Source organism: Centruroides sculpturatus, unplaced genomic scaffold, assembly GCF_000671375.1.
Source record: "Centruroides sculpturatus isolate CEXI.00-Female unplaced genomic scaffold, Cexi_2.0 scaffold177, whole genome shotgun sequence".
Classification (NCBI taxonomy): Eukaryota; Metazoa; Arthropoda; class Arachnida; order Scorpiones; family Buthidae; genus Centruroides; species Centruroides sculpturatus.
Genome location: NW_019384358.1, coordinates 190,081 through 202,471, shown reverse-complemented (window position 1 = coordinate 202,471; position 12,391 = coordinate 190,081).

The window sequence follows — 12,391 nt, the reverse complement described above, 5'->3', positions numbered from 1 at the left end:
CTACTATCAACGTTAAGCTTTTCGACATTTTAAATACCTAATTATATAAAAAATAAAAAGTTTTTAAATCAATTATCATAACAGATAGTGGAATTTTAGATGTTGACAGGAAAGTTATGTATCTTGTTGCTAGATTTTTAAATACTTGTATTTGTTTAAATTACTAAAAAGATAGTTGTTAAGAGTCGTGTTTCCTTTCGATATTTTCAAATTGCACTACAAAATATCATTAAATTAACATGGCTTAAAATTATACTTCATTAAATTTTATCATCAGGTAGTCATCACAAATTAAATATACATTTCTGCTTTTCTCCATCAATTTTCTTCCAACTTGATTTAATTTATTTAGATTGTTTCGTTACAATTAACTTCATTTAAATTATTTAATAGTTGTTATTTTAACTGTTACATAATTAAAATTAGAGCGGAAAAGCTTGAGGAATATAAAATTCCGGAATGTATATTTGTTCATGAATTGATCATAAAATTTAATAAAATATAATTGTGCGGTTTTCTAAATTTAATTTATTATAAAATTGTAAAATAATAAAATAAACTGTAAAGATAATTCCTTAAGAACTAATTTTCTTTTTAGTAATTTCACTGATTGTAAATGATATTTCATTATATTAAATGGAAATCGACTATATTTCATTTATTTCAATAATATAAAAATTAAAATTATTTATTTTCACATAAATGTAACAATATATATATTAAGAACGCAAACACAACAGTTTTTTAGGAACCATTTCTACGACTTTACAATATAATTAAAACTGTTTGTGTTTTTTAGTTTCTTGGGATAAGTCAACGCAACACGAGGGCGATTTGTCAAGAAGGTTCCTCCGAGAGGACTTTCTAAGGAAAATTGACCCCTATTTAGATGTTTGACCGGAAAACCCCACGCGGCCAATCTGTTGGGCATGCTCGAACCCAGGACCAACTACAGTTGACCCTTCTATAACACTGTTGATAATTCCGTGTTATATGAATTCCATGTTGTACGAGTCACTTAGATTTTACAAATACGTGAGCCGTTCACAGCCCAGCACACGTATTGGTAAAATCTAAGTGACTCGTACAACACGGAATTATGAACAGTGTTATGGGGGGGGTCAACTGTACTAGTATATTCGCTCGTCCTAATTTGTTAATACAGTAATTTGCTAAAAACATTTCTTCTAAGATCATCCGATGTGTATGAATTATTAAATAACTAGCAAACACTCATGCTACATAACCTTATGTGAAAATTAATTTATATACATTTACTTGTTAGTCTTCCATGTTCGTGACTTTTTGAATATCCTGCATCATCAAAGAGTACAAAGTGTCATCAATTTTCAGTTCTCGTGTAATTATAAAGAATGCAGTATAATAAGAGTCCACAGACTTTAGAACAAGTGTAAGTAATAATAAGAAGTAATAAAAGAATTGAATGTTAGAAGCATCAAACTTTTAATATTCGTACTATAATTTTCGATGAAATCAGTGTAAAAAGTTTATTTAGTCATATTAAAAAACACTGATTATTTTTAAAATAATTTTATAATAATCTTATTTATACTTAGATTAAGTGTTAATTTCTGAAAAACTAGAAAAGATTGCCATTAATTTACAATGATTTAATTCCAATAAAGTTTGGGTTTAATACTTCATTAATTGAAAGCAAACCTAAAATACATTTTAAGGTTCGGTGAAATGTTCGTCATACAATTTACATAGAATACGAATTTTACTTAATGATTATATTGAAATTCCGTTCAATATTTATATATCTGCTCATCATCTATATTCAAAATTGAATTTCAATAAAAGATTATTAGATTGGATTTGAATATAATAAGTAATCTACTTTATTTTTTACAATCATAAAAGACAATGAAATACTCGTACTGATCAATACTAATATTTTTCTTATTAACATTTATTTGTTTAAAACTTCTTAATTTTATATTGTTTACTGGTCTACGGAAGAAATCAACGTAAAATTGATTTAAAATTTAACGTTGATTTCTTTCAATAATAAAAAAAATGGGCTTTACTTTCAACAAATTAATTAAACTTATTATTTGTACTGTGTGTATATTGATAAGAATAATGGAAATAACCTCTCCATAATAATTTTTATCTTAAAACTAAAGAAAAATATATTTAAAATTATCAAAACGAACTATTTAAAGTATTAAAAAATTAATTCTTTTAAGTTCATTTTCTCTTATACAGTACTTACAAGATTAATTTATTGGGTTGCAATTTCAACAAAATTGTACCTATAAATTCCCACTGTCGTCTGTCTGTCCGTCTGTCCTTCTTTCTTTAATTACAGAGTCAAATTTAAGTTTTATACAATTATTACAGAACTAAAATAGGAAATGAATTGTTTTAAATGTATTAATTTTTGAATGTTACTTTGAAGTGTAGACTAATTATTTATAATTTTATTTATTTCAAATAAATTTTAAAAATAAACAATTGTGTATTTGATAAATATAATGAATAATGAATAAAAAATCACACTTACAAAAATTTTGTATGCGTTAGTTTTTATATTTACACGGTTCTAGTAAATTTTTTTAAATCCATTTATCCAAATATTCAAACAAAATGAATAAAATAATTTGAGTTGATTAATTTTAGTAAATACAATCATTAAAATTAAATACAACATTGAAACTTATAAATTTTATTTGTCTTTGTCTAAAGTATCATTGTTTAAAGTTAAATTATTATCTTTGTTTTGGACTTTTTAATATTTCCAACGTGTTCTCGATTACCTCCAAAATTATCTTCTGCGAATAATACATAAATCTCTATGGTTTTGTCCTGTGCAAGAAAATACTCCAGTATTGTTGCTGACTCTATATATCAACTTATGTCATATTGTTGGCAACGAAAATGCTACATTAAGAAACTCATTTTATTTATAGGTGAAATAAATATTACTCTTCGAGAAAAAAGAAAAAAGAAAATCAAATTATGTACTCCTAATCGTTTAATAACAAAGTCTAATCATAAATTTAAATTTTTTTTATTTGTCGTTATTTATTATTTAAATAAAAGAATTATTTTTTTATTAAATTATAATGTTTAGGTTTTATCATTTCGAAAGGCATGTCAAAAGAAAGTATTAAATACATACTATACAATTTTAAATTTGTCGTATTCAGCTATAAATATTAAACGCCATTTTAGAAAAAAATATAAAAGATAAAAATACGTAGATGTATATTTAACAACTTTTACATACATTTTTAATGTGGTATGTATATTTCTAGTAAAGAAAACTTAACAAAACAATACAAATTGATATAACAAAAAAAGACTAGAAAGATCTATGTACTGCAATGGATAATTATGACTGCTATGGATGATTCGAATTGTCCTTCATTACAATACATTTAATAATCCAGAATCTCAAATAAAACCCTCAGTGTGTTTTATGTGAGTTCTTGATATGAAAAAGAAGAAGGGAAGACGTCTACTTAGATTGTCTACTTCGTATTTTTAATGAATATTAATATTTAATTTGTATTAATCAGAATTAAATTGAAAATTTCTTGCCTTTAGAGAAAAATATACGAATAGAGTTAATAAAAGAGTGTTTACAGGATTACAAATACAATATTCACTTAATTATTAGTGATTTAGTAGATATTTCGATGAAATGAATAAACAGAATATTGAAAATATCAATAAGAATAAAAATTTAGATAAGTTGAAGAACTACGTGATACATAGATAGGAGAGATGTGATTCGTTATATCAAGCTATCTCATTTACTTGAAGTCAGCTATAATACGTAATACAAAGGCGTATGTAGAAAATTTTCCAGGGAGGAGCAAATCTTGGAGACAAATAATTAGATCAATAAATTTTTATTTAATGTTTTGGATGATTTTCACAAGTAGATTATAGAATAGTATTGCATCAATACAAAAATTATTACAATATTTTTCAGAAATATTGTGATAATTCGTGGGTGAATGTATATATGTTCTAATTCATATTTGCTTTTGTTTTATTTCTTGTTGTCGGATATTTGTTTTTAATTATACTCAGTACAAACATTCAAAGCACATGAAATCTGAAGATTTTAAACTTACGTTTTTACGATAATAAAATCAAGAATTTTTTCAAACACTTCAACTAATGATCTGATTCTCAGTGCTAAACACAATTAAAAGTCTTCCTTCTGATACACATTGCAACAAACAGAACTGATATATAATACGTTCACAAGTTAAACAATTTTAATACATTTAATTGCATGCAAGTTACATTCATTAACTTATAAAAGTTGTGCGATTGAGTGTGATTTTTTTACGATAAAGAAATCGTAACGTATGTAGAATATGACTATCAAAGAGTAACTTCTGCAGAAACGTGCAGTTAATGGATATTTTTACAAGATTTAATTTATACACCAATAGTAATATTAAATGATACAAAAGTAATATATGTGAATATACACTGTGCAAGTGACTATAAAAGTCATATTCCGAAAATTTCAATTCTTTAACGTATAATATATTGAAAAGGGGTAAATGATTTACAATACATGTTTATCATAAAAAAGTTCATTGCAAAAATTTTGACAAAGCCACGGTGGGTCCGATAAAATGTCCTCTTAGTTCCAATTGAGGAAAAAGCGTAAAAAAAGTTATTTATTTTTATTTTTATAAATTAACGAATTTATAAATTATTTCCCCCCACTATATTATTTCAGATAATAAGTAATAAGGCCTTAGTGATTAAGCTAATAGTTTTTTAAGAGGTATAAATATTGTGCTATTTTAATTGTACAAATAACTTGTCGACATATTTTATCTTCACAGAATATACTATGATTAAGAACTGAAGTTACATTATACACGAACTTCGGTCACTACAGTAAGACTCCAGAAAAAAGTTTCTTTAAAAAACATTATATTATAATTTTAATTATTGATGAACCATTTTATATAAAATATATTTCATGCTAATTAAATGCATTTGCAGTGTGGAAAATTATTTTCTAACAAACATTTGTAGACCCTGAAATGCTTCGAAATGATTGCTTTTACTGCTTGGATTGTATAATAAGAATATCGGTTAACATCGACATACTGCTATCGACTCTGACAGCAAGAGGATAGTTGTCATGCTCTAACAGTATCAGACAGCTCTCGTGTTTTTGTAATTGATTTCCTGCAATTGATCGGCGATCACCAATATTCGGTCTTTGAGTTTATAACGAATATTTCCTTATAAAATCTCAAAAATAAAGACGAAATTTTGCAATACGCAACATGACTTGTCTTTTAAATCAAAAATGGGTACTCAACGAAATTCATTAAAGATCAAGAATAAAATTCATTAAAGATTTAATAGACTTTTTTCGTTCATAGAACATCATATCTGAATATAATATAAAATATACAATCAACACACCTTAATACTGAGAACGCACATTTATTGAGCTAAACAAACGTTTTCAACCCATTTCATGGGCCATCATCAGGTTGAAGACGTTCGAATCTAAGCAATTATCGAACACACGTTGAAATTAAATTACGTAAATAAGCATAACGAAATTAATACAATAAATACGAAAAACAAAATAATATAAAAAGGAATACAAAATACGGTAATTTCCCGCAATCCAATATGTAGCCTAAACAGTTTTTATATATTAACCCAGGTTTTCATTGTATCATCCTACGAGTTTTTTCTGATTATGTATTTCCATGCCGACGATAAAATGGTTGCATCCTTATAGTTTAAACATATAATATAATATATAATAATATAATATAAAAATATAAAACACAAAATTCCATTTCGATATATTCATCTTAAGATTATACTGTCTTCAGTTTGTATTAAATGTAAAATATTTAATTGCCATTTGCATTTCAAAATTCGTTGAATGAGTGATTTTTGATAAAGAAATTATGCAAGTTTTCAGAAGTTATTTGAAGTAATAGTTAAGCTTTCAGATTAATCGTTGCTCTAATTTATATTAATTTAAAATTATTTAAATTTTATTATCTCTGGATATCTTCAATAATCGACTTTTAAATTAATCTAAAATATAAATTATAATAACACTTTCGCTAATAGCTTATGGCAGATAGTGGACTTGATGCCATAAAATTAACATGGAAAATCAAACTTTCCAATCAGCATTGCCATCTAAGATTTTAATGCTATAATTAACTAATTTTGCTGCAAGGCATAATATGAAATTCTATCTTCAATATATTATAACAATAGTAGTATTACTGTGAAGGAAAATATATAAATAACAAAATAAATTAAGAATTGATTTCAATTCTTATATTGCCATAAAAAAAGAAAAGTGTTTGCACTTCTCTTTTATTTTTCAGGCACTGTTATATATAACAGAGGGAAAATATGGAGATCGGTCAAAAAATAACCCCAAGATTTTTACATTTTTTGACTTAGAGGACCCCGAAACGTTGAGAAACGCAAAAACAATCAATTCGGATTTTTTTTTGTATGTATGGACGTGAGTGTGTGTGGAGACACGATTTTGTTCGCCCTCTTTGAAGGTTAATAACTCCTGTGTTTTTTATGGAAAATTTCTGAAATTTTGCAGGGAGGTTTGTGTATCAGGACTATTAAAATTTGGCGGTTAAAGCTCCAGGGGATGGAGATTTAGAGGAGGGTCGTGTGTCATATCTCAAGTAGGAATGGACTTCATGGCGATTTTACTCGTTATTAGAATTTACAGTTTTTTTTATAAAACTGATCCTACCCTGACTGAAAACCAGATGACTCCAACGTTAAATTTACCAAGACGTGGCTGAAAAAAAAGATTAGTATTAACCAAATCAGATAAAAGTAAACATCTAGTAATCATGAAAAGTTCCGCGTACACAGAAGCGGTGGAAAAATACAATAAGGACACACAATGCATTGAGGTAGATAGCATTCTTTCGTTCACAATAAATAGAGTTAAAAAACAGAATCGTCGTTAGCTAAAAATTTACATTCCTAAAACAATGTAAACAATGAACCCTAGGATTCCCAGACTGTTTGCATTTGCCAAAGTAAACAAGTGTATCAAGCAATTCAGACCAGTAGAAAAAAACGGAACTACTTTTCTTCTGGAAAAAACTATACAGAGCTTCATTGCAGGCCTTCTACCGGACTACCAAGACAGTGTAGAAAAACGCTTCGCAATAGTAATGGATTTTGAAAGCTTATATCGAGCTATAGCCAGGTTTTGAAATACTCAGACTTCTTATACCAACAAATTATAGAACCTTGTAAATGTCAAAAGAATCATCGTGAGCTGGCTGACCTGATATATTACTCCTCCTTTTCCATCGTCAATGGCCGAATTTACAAACAACTAAAGGGCGAACCCATAGGAAATCCCATGTCAGACCTGCTATACGAATTAGTGCTGAGAAAAAAAGAACTAATAATTTCAGAGTTTAATGCAGACCTCCTAATGCAGTGTTTTCCAACTTGGGGCTCACACCCCACAGGGAAGCAATTGCATTGTTAAGGGAGGCAATTCGAAAATGGACTCATCCAGAGTTTAAGTTAACCGTATAACCGCTGTATATGTTAGGGGGGCATAAGAATTTTAGAAAGGCTTGGGTAGGGTATAGCACAAAAAAGGTTTGGAAACACTGTCCTAATGTATAAAACATATGTGGATGACATTCTAAGTATTTGAAGAAAAGAAGGCAAAATTGCAAGCTTCTTGCAATTTTATCTTCTTTTTCCAAATAATTAAAATGTCAATGATGATGACAATGATGAAGGATTAAAATTAAATCTTGAACAGAAATGTCGAGATGGTGTGCATTTTCTAGAAGTAGACATAACTTTAGAAAAGGAATGTTTATCAAACCAACGTTCAACCCCCTGTACAGACTCGAATGATTCTGCTTAGTACAAAGCCTCAGCATTTAAAGCTCTAACTAGAAGAGCCCGAAAGAGGGCCGAAAAACGTTTCGTAACAGTTAAAAATAACGTTTCTCAGCGGGAAGCTGAAAGTTTTGAAAATGTTTATTTAAATTAGATTTAATCGAAGGCAATCTTGCGTTTTATAGTTTTAATTGATAATACTTCAAATCATATAATTTATATTAAACACTGGACGATTACTGCATTAGGAACATCATGCTAGCACGCACCATCTCATAAAAGGTAAAAACATGTAGTCGTAACATATTGACCTGTCATTTGCATACTAGACGGCAATAGTTGACAATCCTGGGCAAATGGAACAATTTGAGTGATTTTGAGCGTGGACAGATCGTTGGGGTCCGGAGGGCAGATGCCAGTATTTCCAAAACTTATTGGATGTTCTCATATCACTGTGTCAAGGGTGACATGTCAGAGATTCCAGAGGTGAGCATTGCGTGTTAAGACTAATATCTGAACTGTTGTGTCGGTTTTTTTTAAACGTGTAAAAACTTAACGACCAAGGGTTCGATCAGGGCGCGCAAAACCTGACTACATGTGAGCGCGAGATTCGGGAATGTTTTTTGTTCAGGACAGTCGAACGAGCAGGACGTGAACGGAGTCCAGTCAGGACCGTTATAACCATCTAACTTGTATTTCTTTGTGTGAGATTAAACGAAAGTTACGCGATTAGAGATCATTACATTTCTAAGATCTAAACATGAACAAAGACGTATCATAGTGGAAAAGCATGTCCGATAGTACAACAGTGAATAAGAAAAATGGGTTTTGATAATGATCATGCGACGTACCTTGCGTTGAGTAGGTTTCAATAGCCATCAACCTGCACATGCACGTTTGTTGACCACACGTCATCACAAGTAATGCCTCGCTGTGTGAGGGAAAGATGTCATTAGATTTTAGACATGTGGAAGAAGGCTGTCTGGGGTGATAAGTCCCATTTTCTGCTGAACCATGCTGATGGATGGATCTGAATCTGACATAAACAATAATGTGAGAGCCGAATTTAACGAAAAAAAAATTGTTGTCAGGAAACCATTAAAAGAAAAAATTTATTATTAGAAATTCTTTAAAAAATTCTTGTTGTTTAACCAAGATAATTATTACTTCAAAAACGCACTGCTTAATCCGGCAATAAATAGTTTCCCACGGACTTAGTTCCTTGTTGGGAGTGACACATCAAATGACTTAGTTCCTTGTTGGGAATGACACTTTGACTCAACGGGTGAAACTCGTTGATTGGATCATAAATACAAAAACACCGAAGAAGTAATGGGAAAAACCCAGAAGAGACCCGTATAAAAAAAAGGGGACGATGACGTTCGAGGCTTTTTTCCGTCATCGGCCGTGAATCTTCTTACTATGTATGTGTGTGTGTGCGTCCCACCACCGCCGTTCCTTAATCACAAATCTGGATTAGCACCTGAACTTTACCTGGATTACCGTCGGAACTTGACCTGGATCTACATCTCAACCATCTGAATTTAACCTGAACTAATTCCAGAAGCTAATTGTAACGAAGATCCTTATCGAAGACCCACTCGGATTACAGGTATTTTGTCGTCACGCGAATATTTTGTAAACCCTCTCTTTCGAGTTGTTAAGATTTCTTCGAACTCCTTATTAATAGGTATCCGAAACGTAACCCTGTAAATAGCTTCCTAAATAAATGTATTTGGTAAATGAATAATCCTGTGGTGAGCACTTCCTCCGGAATCCTCCTCCCGTCCCCATTTCGAATCTAAGCTACTTACGCGAGCGCTCACGCGAGAACGAAACGGTTTCTGTCTGTCCGCAAAGACGCAGTGGTGCCAGTCTTGACGAATTAGTCATTGCAGTCTTCGACGACGCGATGTCGACCCTTCGGTCCTGTGGTACTAAAGCATAGGGGGGATCCTTCGGCATTGTCACAATAAGGAAAGGGAAGAAGGCCGTACTCGTAGGTGTAGCCTTTAAAAGGGGATGAAAGGAAAATATCGAGGGAAAGAATGAGAGAAAGATTTGTGGCAGGGGCCAAGAGGGTGAAAATGTTGAAGAATAAGGAGAAGGGGATTTTGACATAAACAGCATGAAACCATTTCCTGGTTGCACAGTGGTATTAAATAAGCTGGGGGTGATAATATCTTGGTCTGGGAGTATTCTCCGAGGAAGTCCTAGGGCCTTTGGGTGTCATCCCACAACCCCTGAATGGGGAAGGATGCAGGAATCTGTTAGGTAATCATCTGCACCCATATCTCCATGCAATGTTACCTGACAACAATGCCATGTTTCAAGATGATAACGCACAGTGTCATCAGCTGAGGCTAATTTGGGAATGATTGGAAGAACGTGACAACGAATGACAAACACTGCTTTGGTGCGCAAACTCACCAGACTGAAATCCTATTGAACATGTTTTGGATATGCTGGAACAGGTGGTGAGGTTGTCACCCACTCTTCAGCAAAATGTGCATCAACTGACAAAACTGCTCTAGCAGAGATTGATCCAATTAAGAATGGAGTATGTTCGACACCTGATAGCTACCATGCCCTGGCATTTACAAGTCGTTATTACCCAGAAAGGTGGATTAACCTGTTATTAGACAGGTGTTCCTAATGCAGTAGTAATCGTTCAGTATATAATTCCTAATTTTATTGTAATATACTATTGCGTTATTATTTTATCGATTATAATATCGTGATTGTTTTAATCATAATTTCTCTACACGTTATGATATCAGTTATTAGTATTTTATTAACTAATCAATTTATGATTTGCACAAAGCAGTCAAGTCTCATTTTACAAAATTCTTTACCTACTTTATAATATCAATATATTGTACTGTACATGATTCAGAATTTATCGAAGATTTACGCTTATGTACAATGTAGAAACTAGAGTCACTGACAGCGTTTATTATATATGTAGGGATAATGATCGAAATAGAGAACTAGAAATAACAATAATCTTCCAGCGTTCAGCTAAATCTTCCAACTGTCTTCAAACTGTCTCAAAACCATCTTATCGATAAAACGATGATATTCTACTGCGGCGACAAATCACGGACTGGTGAGATGGCGCCACTCCTCTACGAGTTTCCCGGGAATCCGGATAGAAAAACGGGAACTGGGTTTTTCCCAGAGGGAGAATTCTGGGTATTGTTGCTTCTTCTGGTCGGGTGATCGCTGCCATGAGCACGTGTAGCTCTCTTTCAAGTGTATTCGNTTCCATAAACAATAATATTCATATTAAACTAAACAGTAAAACATTGACGATGTATTCGCTTCACAGTTTATAAGTAAAATCTAGCCATGTACAGTGATATAATGTCCAAAAATCTTTACTAAAATAATGATAAAAAGCATAAAAACTGCATTTGGTAAATAGAATCTTTGTACTGTAATCTGATAATCGTCATTAAACACATCCTTCAACTCTTCTTGTGTTTTCCTAGCGACATTCTTCAGTTACAGATTTATTGGTGGATAATAAAAGTTTTGCGTGAACTAAGATACGAGAATGGCGTCAAACGTTATATTCTGACTCAAATTAAACATTACAGAATTAGAACTAATAATTCTGGAAATTCCTTCTTCAACATTTTATACCACAAATTACAGCTTCATTTAAAACCCGAAAAAAAGAAACAAATTGTAATTAATTGAGATTATGTATTTATACGCATTAGATAAATTGAATTAAAGTAAAATTATATACATCTTTCAAACTGCTTCCAGCAACCATTTTAGAAACGAGTGGATCAGATATTGATTAATTTTACGAAGAATATATTTCCCATCCATTTATCACGTTTTACAGCTTCCATTACAGAATTAAAAATTATATAAACTCAAACATTTCTTATCTTTTTTTTTTGAAAAATGTGAATTTACTACTTTCTTGAAGATATTTTTAACCTACTTGCATTTTTTCTACACTAATGAAGGTACTTGATTCAACGAAAAGACACATCAGCTTACATCCTAGGCCATTTATATACTGTACATATCATTCCATTTGATAATAAAGGTTCTCTGAAAAAAATCTCGTATTTTGCCTCGTACCTTCTGTTTTTTCTTCCCAATATAATCATCAATGAGATTTTCATATTGAATTAAGGCTATAAAACAATGTTAAATTTAAGTATGTGGATATTTATACATACTGACTATATGTTCCCATATTCCGGTCGGATACTGACTGTATGCGCTATTATTACAATTAATATTTTGATAATAACTACACAATTATAAATGATTATAGTTTTATTTATTAACAGTTACAATGTTGTTCAATAAAGTAATAAATAAACTATGAAGTATCATTAAATTACTGAAATATAGGTAATGAAATTTAAAGCAGATTGGTAGGTATATCAATAAAATAAAATAAAAATATTATTTGTTATTCTTTATTTTAATTTTTTTTTTTTTTTTTTTTTTTTTTAAAAAGAAG